Here is a 10,554-nt window from a genome sequence, read left to right as displayed (position 1 = left end):
TCTATCCCGCTTGGCCAACAGGGCGACTTTGTGCCAGTAGATAACACATGGAAGGGACCCCGGGGGCCCAGCTGGCACTGGGAGAAGGGAAGACTTTTTGAGGCAGGTGGACAAAGCTAAGGGGGAACTCAAGGGACTGAGGCTGAGGAATTAGCCTGTGAGCCCTCATTCTTACCACCTTCCCTCTCATACTCGCTGGAAGGTATTTTGCTGAGGTTGGACTGTTAGGACAAGCTTTAGAAGCCTCAAAGGGGAAGCCCCGATGTAAGGTTACTATCAGTCAGCATGAAACAACTGGGCTGGATTAATTTCTTCCCTGAAATTTTTATTCTCTGCATCCCGATTCAAGCCGGGCCGGTTACGAGGAAAAGCAGAAGCCCGCGTAGAACCTCAGTCCTCCTAAAGCAAGCTTAGCTGGGCAGAGGAGGAGGTTGCCCGGCTAGGGTGAGAAAACTCTCCAAGGTAAACTGAAATGGGAAAACAAGCAAGATGTAAGTCATTATAAGATGGTTTCATTCTAAAGAAAACCCCTGTCATTTCTCACTGAAAGTGGATTTTTCATTCTGACAAATCATCGGTTCAGAGATGGACAGGTTCCAGGAAGGATGGTGGGAGGTGGGTACCAAATGAGGGGCTGACAATCACTTGCATCTTGAGGGGGAGCTGCGACATTTAGCCTCAAACCCCCAGCTTCCTCCTCTTCCCGCTCCCCTTTCCTTGCTGTCTCTCTCACTCCAAAATGTCATTCCACTGTAAAAATCTCCTTGACATGCCAACCTAGCTCGCCCAGCCCATCCGAGTCCCCCAACTAATCAGAGCCAAGGTACCCTGCTGTCAGTCATGCAGCCTCACCCAATCAGGATCAGAGAAATGCAACCCTCACTATGAAGATTGTTGGGTTATGGTTCCTCCCCCTACCCTGCAGTTGAATAAAAAAAAAAGAGAAAGAGAGAGAGAGAGAGAGAGAGCAAGAAGGGGAGAGGGAGAGATAAGAAAGGAAAAAAGAGACACAGAACCTACATTGCAATGCACCAATACGGCATGTCAGCTGGAGCAGAAAGGGACACAGCAAGCAGAGCTGTTAACCTTGTCTAAAGACGGTCTTCACCATGTCCTTCCTGCTGTTAAGAGGCTTTCCTATATTATCACCAATAATCAATTCCTCAAGCTCTTTGAGGGGCATTTTTGCCCTGCAAGTAAATACACATATTCACTTATAGGGACAAATATATCTATATCTACCTATCTATATATAGATAGGTAGATATAGATATTTTACATTCAAGATCAGACATTAAAGAAAATACCAGAAAGTTTCCACCATCTGATCCTTGGAACAAAATGCATATACATTCATACATACATACACACACACACAAGCACACTTATCCATCTCACACACACACAACACACACACACTCACCCACCAGACACACTCACAGAATGCAGGTATCGTACTGCAGGGAACTTCATGAATTAAAATCCACCCACCTCCTCTCCTCTCCCGGATCAGTGAACCTGTACAGGAAAATAGCTCTTTACTCCCTTTAATGAAATAATCTCTACCCCATTAGCAGGTTGGCTGAAGGAAAAGAAGATAAAAAGGTATGGACGGTGTGTGGAGGGCACTTGTCTATCTGCCTCTTGACAAGAGATTGAAATAAATAGAGTTACAACGTGGAGATAATGTGCTGGAGCTCTGCAGGGTTGCAGCAAAATGTTTTCCCTTCATTAGCTTCCCTCCTGCCCTCAGCACCGACCTGCACGCCTCCAACCTTGGGCATGCAGACAGTGGTCCCTGCACATGAAAGCAGCAGAAGTCTGACCCAGGCAAGCTCCGTCACACACATCCACACATGAACACACGGATCCCCACAACACCCCGGCTGGACCTAACGGAGGATGCCGTTGCCTGTTTATAACTCCATCAGTGGACCGCTGCTCATTACTGAGTTGGTTTCCCCTCCCTCCGCTAAGGTTTTTCTAGAGGACAAGCCCTGCTATTTTAAGCATTAGCAGCTGGGGTGGAATCATCTCGGTTGAAATCATCTCGTCTCTTTTCGTTTAAGCTGAAGTGAAAACGAAGGTGCAAATAAAATTACTTACCAGGCCATGGTAGAATGGGGCAGGGAGAGCAGGAATCCTATATGTGCCTTGTTTTTTTGGTTTTTGTATTTTTTGGTCTGGCAAACCAAAGAAAGAAAATCAAAAGGTTGGAGAATGGCATAAACCTGGACGCAGCCGCTGATGCTCTGATACTACATGCTGCGTGGATGGAGCCAGCACTCAGCAGTGTGGTCCATCTGCAGAACTCGGCATCCCAGGAGGACAGGACAGGAAAGGGGGGGAGCGTGAGGAGGGAGGGGGAAGGTGGTGGTGGCTGGGGGGCGGAGGGGGGTGGCGGGGGGAGGGGGATCCAATCGTCAACCCTTCCTGAAATCAAAAGGCCCCAGAGCTCTTAGGCACACCCCTTAATACCATGTGAACATTCTGTGCAAAGTGCAAGCTGCTAGGCAGAGCACTGGGTACATTGCCAGATGCGGGTATCTGGAAGAAAGAGAAATACAAAGCATGAAGGGAAACCTCCTCCCCTCGCTGAGCAGCCAGAAATGGTACAGCCCGAGCCCTCTCCATCACTGATGACACAATCTTGTCATTGACAGTACCTGCAAAACCCAAGAAAGTCTGTGCCTTTCACTCTGCACCATCCATGCTGCCAGCCTCAGCCCTTCCCCGTGTCCTGAGCTCCACCACCCTATGCTCTTCCTGACCATCGATAAACTCGTTTGTTTCATTCTCAAAGGAGGCTCTTCATCCTGAGCCCCGATGCCTCAACCTTTCCCGCTTTCAAGGACGAGTGTTTGAGAAGAACCAATACTAGCACAGAAGAAATCATTTTTTTCTCCCTCTCCTTGGAATTGGCAATGTTATGTGCCCGAGGGGAACAGGTGCTTGAGGAGGAGAGACAGAGGCACCCCAAGGGGCCGATGGGACGACGGAGCCAAAAAAGAGGAAGTCCACGTTTCTCGAGCGGGCGTGTGGCATTTCTGTTGTTGAGTTTTTAATGCTGGGACAGCAATTTCCCTGAGCTGGTGGGTACATTAGTAACACATAAGCCCCCACACGCATGCGTATGTGCTTACATACACCCACACACATGCACTGCCACAGAGGCACATATGGAAACACCCACATGTACATTCATCCACCCACATGTACACCCATGCACGGGGTGTCCCCTGCTGACACTCTTTACGCACACATATGGACCTGGGATGAAGCTCTCATTTCGATTAAGTGAAGCCTTGCATTTTAGGTGAAGCCAATAGCCCTATTCGTATGCCTGTCAATGCCTCTGTACATATATGAGATCTTTCTCTATATAGAGAGAGGAAGCAAGAAGCCCTGCCTCCTCTCCCTCAGACTCCCCTCCCTTCCTCCTGCAGTACCTTTTTTGAGCCAGAAACACTGCACAGATTCCAGCCCTCCTTGCCAACGGCTTGAATCTGGCCACCTTGTCAGCATGAACAGCGAGCCCGAGTCAAAAGGTAACGATCCAACTGGAAATAGAAAGACCCCACCAAATGGAGAAAGGAATCCAGCTCCATCTGGGGGGATGGAGAACTGAATTTTTGACCCAGGGAATCACTAGCAATTAAAGCCTGAGCGGCAGATGAAAAAGTGAACCAAGTGAGGGGAATTGGGAAAAAGAGGGCATCTTGTATTTAATAGTTTATCTCCTCTGATAGCCAACTTTTCCATCACTTTTTGTAGGTGAAGCTCTGCTGCTCCCCCAGAAGGATACAGGGTTCATTTCTTCTTAACTTTCCTCATTCCTTCTTGTCCATCTTGCTTTTTAGTAAACTCTTTGTCCCTGAGGGCCCTCGCTTTGATTTAATCTTAGTCCTATTGTCATGCTGATGTGGTCCTTTAGCCGCATTTTGTGTTGGCCTGGTTCAGAAAGGGAGGAATAGATTTACAGCAGAGAAGGGGACGGGACCTGGGAAACTGTCAGATCTGAGCGTCTGCCCAAACCACGCACAGAAAAATCAACAGCCTTCAGGCTTCCTCCCCACACATCTGAAACATGAAGCAGAATCCTAGGCATTAACTGCTGGGGTGTGATTTTAGCTTCAAACATCCATGGGCCAGGTGAATGCACTTATCCCTTCAAGTAATCGGCATTTGGTGGGCAGATATCCTGAAATGATCTCCGGTCTCTCTGAATATTCTCTTGTTGGATCACCCCTCTTTAATAATAATGATTAATAATAATAATAATAACAATGATACTAATAATGATGGTATTTGTTAAGCACTTACTATGTGCCAGGCACTATACTAAGCTCTGGGATGGATACAAGCAAATTGGGTTGGACAGAGTCCCCGTCCCACATGGGGCTCACAGTCTCAATCCCCATTTTACAGATGAAGTAACTGAGGCACAGAGGTGAAGTGACTGACCTAAGGTCACACGATATGTCTATTGTGTTTATGTGTCTATAGTCTGTTTATATGTCTACAGTGTCTATATATGTCTATAGTGGTGGAGCTGGGATGAGAACAAACTCATGACCTGCTGATTCCCAGGCCCGAGGTCTACGCCCGAGGTCTACGCCATGCTGCTTCTAATGCTGCTTTAAGTTTGTGATATCCTGAGTGGGACTGGAAAACTGAGGGGGAGCTGAGAGAACCGGGGTGAGATCTAGGCTTGGAACAGGCTAAACCGGATCTGGGGAAAGCTGGGAGAAGAGAAATTTCCAGGCTGAGCTGTCAGTGTGGGCTTGCTGGGGGAACTGAGGCAAAACAGGTTCCTCAGGAGCAAAACGCACACAGGACAAAATGAACGAACATGGCCTCTGGCACTGAACGGATGGGTCTGAGCTGGAAGGAGGGGATGGTGTGACTCTATAGCTCACTTCTTTTGGTTCTGACGGAATGCCTGAGTCTTCACACACCAAGAATAGTGGAAGTGTGACTCTGAGAGGCAATTTTTAGTGCTTATGGCACTGGTTATTCAGACTGGGGAGCCTGTAGGCCTACCTCTCCTTTTCTCTTTCTCTTTGACTGGTTTCTGGTCAAATTATCCCAGAAGGCAGCAGGAAGATGGTAAAATTTCAGCCAGATGATTTTATGCTTAAGCCCTTTGTAACTGTAAGCTCTTTGTGGGCAGGGAACGTGTTTACCAACTCCATTGCACTGTGTTCTCCCAATTGTTTAGTAAAGTGCTAAGCACACAGTAAGCATTCAATAAATAACATTGATGGATTGCTTGGAAGAGATCTAATCTGATGGTGAGAATGCATGCATGCATGCATGCTTTCCCTAGCCCACTGACAGGAGTAATGGAGAGAAAGAAACAGCTTGGCCCAGTGTAAAGAGCACAGGCCCGGGAATCAGAGGACCTGGCTTCTAATCCTGGTTCTGCCATTTGTCTGCTGTGGGACCTTGGGTGAGTCACTCAACTTCTCTGTGCCTGCTACCTCCTGTGTAAAATGATAATTCTATTCAGAGCTTAGAACAGGGCTTGGCACATGGTAAGTGCTTAACAAATACCAACATTATCATTATTATTATTAATCCTACTCCCTCCTACTTAGACTGTAAGCCCCATGTGGGACAGGGACTGCATCCAACCTGATTAACTTGTATCTATCCTAGCACTTAGAACAGTACTTGGCACATAACACTTAACCAGTGCCATAATTATTATTACAGTTAGTTATGAAGCATTCTCAATACAGAATGAGGAAAGCCAGGAACCTAGGGGAAGCATTTCAGCAAAACCTCATTATAATGAATTCCTCTAAAACACCCACCTCCAGATAATGATGCTGCCCGAAGACCTCCCCTCCCCAACCACTCCCTCCAATTGCTTCCTTCAGTTTCATTATTCCATCACTGCAAGGGATCCATCCTCTTCTGAGCCAAGACAGCCTGAGAGAGGGAGAGAAATTGAGCTGGAAGCCCTCCAAGCAGTTGACCTTGCTTCCCTGGAACGGACTGATCAGAGCTGAAATGTAGTTGGAGGCCCCAGAATTTCCACTCAGCTAACTTCCCTTTGGCTACATATGGGAAATTGACTGGGAAATAATTTTTTACCACAGCTGGGGTCTTCCTCCCTTTCCTGTTTCTTTAACCCCTAAGCTATGGGTCAGACCGATCACCAATCTGTTGACCGTAGCTTCCTCCAAGATCACTTCGGGGCCGAGTCATTATTCTTCACATTCTGCCGGTACCGTGTCTCTTCTGGGGAAATCTGGGCAATGCAATTGCTTCGACCTTTGTCCCCATGTAGGTGCCTCGGTCAAAGGAGAAAGGTTAAGGCAGTGACAAAGCACAGTCCAGGTATCCATTGCCTGGATCTCAATCCTGACTTCTCCAGAAAAAATAATCATCCTAAGATTGACTTATTGGGTTCCAAGAGCCTCAGATCTGTTCCATTCTTTCTCATCCTTCCCTCTCTGGCGCAGTAAGTAAGAATGAGGAAATCAGGGCACAGAAATTAAATGATTGTCCTCAAACTACCAGGCCAAGTTCATCATTCAGGATTTCCACTCTTCATCTCAGCCATGGCCCTCTGCTAGCCCATAATTGAGCATAGTAGACAGATCAGCCTCAAATGTCTGAGTTTGAAAGATTTCCTCCCTACTTTCTATTTTTGTAACTTAATTCCCACCATATAGGTTGTGTTTGAAGGGAAGATCTTTACCAAGGGAAAGCACCCTTGTAGAGCACTCAAGCGATATAAAAAATATCTGACCCAACAAATGATAATACATACCAGATTAGTTGGTACCCTCCAAGCCGAAGTTGTTAACTGGGCCTGGCTAAAAAACGATAATGATAATAATAATAATAACTGTGGTATTTGTTAAGCACTTACTATATACAAAACACTGTGCTAAGTACTGAATAGATACAAGATAATCAGGGCAGATGAAGTCCCTGCCCCAAACGGGACTCACAGTCAAAGGGGAGGAAGGACAGGTATTTAACCCATATTTTACTGATGAGGAATCAGAGGCAAAGTCAATTTAAGTGATTTGCCCATGGTCACACGGCAGGGAAGTGGCGGAACTTAGATTTGAACCAAGATCCAGTCTCCCTCTAGCCTGAAAATTCCTTGTGTGCATGGTATATGTCTACGAGCTCTGTTGTATTGTTCTCTCCCAAGCACTTAGTTCAGTGCTTTTGCACACAGTGAGTACTCCATAAGTACCTTTGATTGATTGATTGTGAATCCCAGTGCTGGGCTTTTTCCACTGGACCATATGGTTCATGTCACCCGTGTTTACCCAGAAATCTCTGTGAAAAAGAATCAACAGGGATTGATTTATGTTTAATGAATCAATCAATCGATCAATGGTATTTATTTGTCACTTACTGTGTGCAGAACACTGTAATGAGCACTCAGGAGAGTATGCTACAGCAGCATTAGCAGATAGGTTCCCTGCCCATAATGAGCTTACATTCTAGAGGGAAAGATGTTAATCTGAATGTGATCCAACACATTCAGCTATATGGAAGGTGGCAGGGGAGGGGATAAGGCTGGTTTCCAGGGATGCTGAAAGGGAAGAACTCATGAAGGCCATAGGAAGCAGCACAGGGTAGCATAGAACCGGACTGACTCCAGTCAAAACTACGCTCCAGTGGGCAGGGAATGTGTCTGTTATAGTTATATTGTGCTGTCCTAAGTATTCAGTACTGTGCTCTGCACACAGTAACTACGATTGACTGACTGACTGACTGAATGAATGAAAGTAGGCATGGAAGGGTCGAGGCAGGATTCAGAGCTAACTCTGTGGGATCGGTCACTACTGGTTAAAAGAATCAGATTCCCTAGCCCTCACTCCAGCCTAGACAGTAGTTCCCATAATCTTTTGCTGAAAGACTCGGGCTTCAGGAAAACAGGTCTCGGCTCTGAAGTACCAACTCTGCTGAGGCCTGATCTTGATCTTTAACATAGTGGGGAGGGGAGCGGAGGTGCAGTCGGGGCTCTCTGAAAGCGATGGACTTGTCTGTGGCTTTGGATGGGAGTGATGGATATGTGTGCCCGTGGATATGTGTGCCCCTTTCCCCACCCCACTGCATGGGTTCAGAGTTCCGACAACACCCGAACTCCTGGGAGGGGACAGGCGAATGGGCTTTCTGTTCCATGCCCGGAGTGATCCCTGTTTGTGCCTTCTCAGAGGCAAAGGGGAGAATCAGGGTGATTGTCTGCCAGTAAAGTGGCTAACAATAGGTCTCAGCGTGGCTCTTTCCCCGGAGGCGGACAGTCTGATCGGGTCTCACGAGCAGACACACTACCCTGAACTAGAGGCTACTGCAAACCAGAGAGAGCTGTAAGATTCAGGTGCTGGAAAATAAAGCATTATTATATTACCATGCTGCTGAAGCAAAGAGAGAGAGGGGGAAAGGAAGAGAGAGAGGGAGAAGGAAAGGAGAGAAATAGAGAGACGGGAGAGCAGCCTGGCCTAGTGGAAAGAGCAGAAGATGGGGAGTCAGAAGACCTGGGTTATAATCCCAGCTCCGCTGCTAGTCTGCTATGTTACCTTGGGCAAGTCACTTCATTTCTCTGTGCCTCAGTTACCTCATCTGTACAATGGGAATGGGAATGAAGAATGTGAGCCTCATGTGAGACATGGATTGTGTCCAACCTGATTAGCTTTTATCTATCCCAGTGCTTAGTACAGTGCCCAGCATATAGTAAGTGCTTAACAAATACCATTAAAAAAAGAGGGACAGTGAAAAAGAGAAGGGGATATGCGTGGGAATGGGGTGGGGAGAGAGATAAAGACAGAGAGGGATAGAGGAGGATAGGGTGGGGGAGACACAGAAAGGGAGAGGGAGAGAAGGAAGAGAGAGAGAGAGAGAGAGAGAGAGAGAGGGATTTGACAAATGCTGGAGCAGGAATGTATTCCCCTTCTAATTCATTCATTCAATTGTATTTATTGAGACCTTACTGTGTTCAGAGCATTCATTCATTCAATCGTATTTATTGAGCGCTTACTGTGTGCAGAGCACTGTACTAAGCACTTGGGAAGTACAAATCAGCAACATATAGAGATGGTCCCTACCCAACAACGGGCTCACAGTCTCGTGCTATATGTCAAGGGCTGTACTTGGGGTAGTGGAGAGCGCACCGGCCTGGGATTCAGAAGGTTGTGGGTTCTAATCCTGCTTCTGCCACTTGTCTGCTGTTTGACCCTGGGCAAGTCACTTCACTTCCCCGGCCCTCAGTCACCTCATCTGTAAAATGGTGATTGGGACTGTGAACCCCACGTAGGGCAGACACTGGGTCAACCCGATTTGTTTGTATCCACCCCAGCGCTTAGTACAGTGCCTGGAACCCAATAAGAGCTTAACAAATATTCATTCAATCGTATTTACCGAGCGCTTACTCTGTGCAGAGCACTGTACTAAGTGCTTGGGAAGTACAAGTGGGCAACATATTGAGAAGGTCCCTACCCAACAACGGGCAATACCACAATTATTATTATTATTACTAAGTCACTAAACTTCTCTGTGCTCTGTACTAAGCACTTGGAAAGTACAATTCAGCAACAAGTAGAGACAATCCCTGCTCAAAATGGGCTCACAGTCTAGAAATCAATCTGAAGTCCAAAATAAAACAAAAGGAAAAAAGCCCTAAATGAGAGCATCCAACAAATGAGAAGTCCACATGTTAAAAAAAAAAACCTCTTCCTGGCTGAATTCTGACTTTATCTACAAATTCACAAGCCCAGTTTTAAGGATGACAGGAACCCGCCGTGCGTGGCCCATCTTTTCCATTAAGATGGAGGATAATGAACATCCTCTGTAAGACCTGCCGGTTTGGAATGTGAGCCAACTCTGTCAGTGCACCCTAGATAACAGCAGCCTTCACTTCGGAGAATTTGAGGATGAGAAGGCCCTTCCAGAGAGTTTCGAGCAGATGGATTTCTAGCCAAGTCTTAAGAGTGACTTGGGGAAAGGTTTCCCACTGTGCTTGGGTAGCCTAGGACAGTAGTTTCATAGCTTTTACATACCGGCCTAGCTTGAATCCCCCCCATACTGCATGTGAAGCCTACTCCACGTGGCTCAGTGGGAAAGAGCCCAGGCTTTGGAGTCAGAGGTTATGGGTTCGAATCTCAGCTCCGCCACTTGTCAGCTGTGTGACTTAGGGCAAGTCACTTAACTTCTCTGTGCCTCAGTTCCCTCATCTGTAAAATGGGGATGAAGACTGTGAGCCCCACGTGGGACAACCTCATCACCTTGTATCCCCCCCAGTACTTAGAACAGTGTTTTGCACATAGTAAGCGCTTAATAAATGCCATCATTATTATTATTCTCCCTCTGAGGAAATGGAGACCTTCAGCCAGCTGAGGACAATGCATGTCTAGCCTGCCTTCCATTCACTTTAAAAATTATCATCATCATCAATCGTATTTATTGAGTGCTTACTATGTGCAGAGCACTGTACTAAGCGCTTGGGAAGTACAAATTGGCAACATATAGAGACAGTCCCTACCCAACAGTGGGCTCCAATCAATCAATCAATCGTATTTATTG

At 46.7% G+C, this 10,554-nt stretch overlaps 1 long non-coding RNA gene across 1 annotated transcript in view; it reads left to right on the top strand.

Annotated features, from left to right (window-relative positions):
* Positions 1 to 3,465: 3,465 nt before the first annotated feature.
* The window catches only part of LOC119929684, a 31,666-nt gene continuing 24,577 nt past the window's right edge, over positions 3,466 to 10,554 (top strand). Inside the window, exon 1 of the long non-coding RNA XR_005451581.1 lies at positions 3,466 to 3,548. This is a non-coding gene — a long non-coding RNA (uncharacterized LOC119929684). The remainder of the gene's footprint in view (positions 3,549 to 10,554) is intronic.

This window comes from Tachyglossus aculeatus, chromosome 6 (assembly GCF_015852505.1).
Source record: "Tachyglossus aculeatus isolate mTacAcu1 chromosome 6, mTacAcu1.pri, whole genome shotgun sequence".
NCBI classification, from domain to species: Eukaryota; Metazoa; Chordata; class Mammalia; order Monotremata; family Tachyglossidae; genus Tachyglossus; species Tachyglossus aculeatus.
The sequence above is the reverse complement of the archived record's forward strand: the minus strand, read 5'-3'. Positions and strand labels throughout refer to the sequence as shown.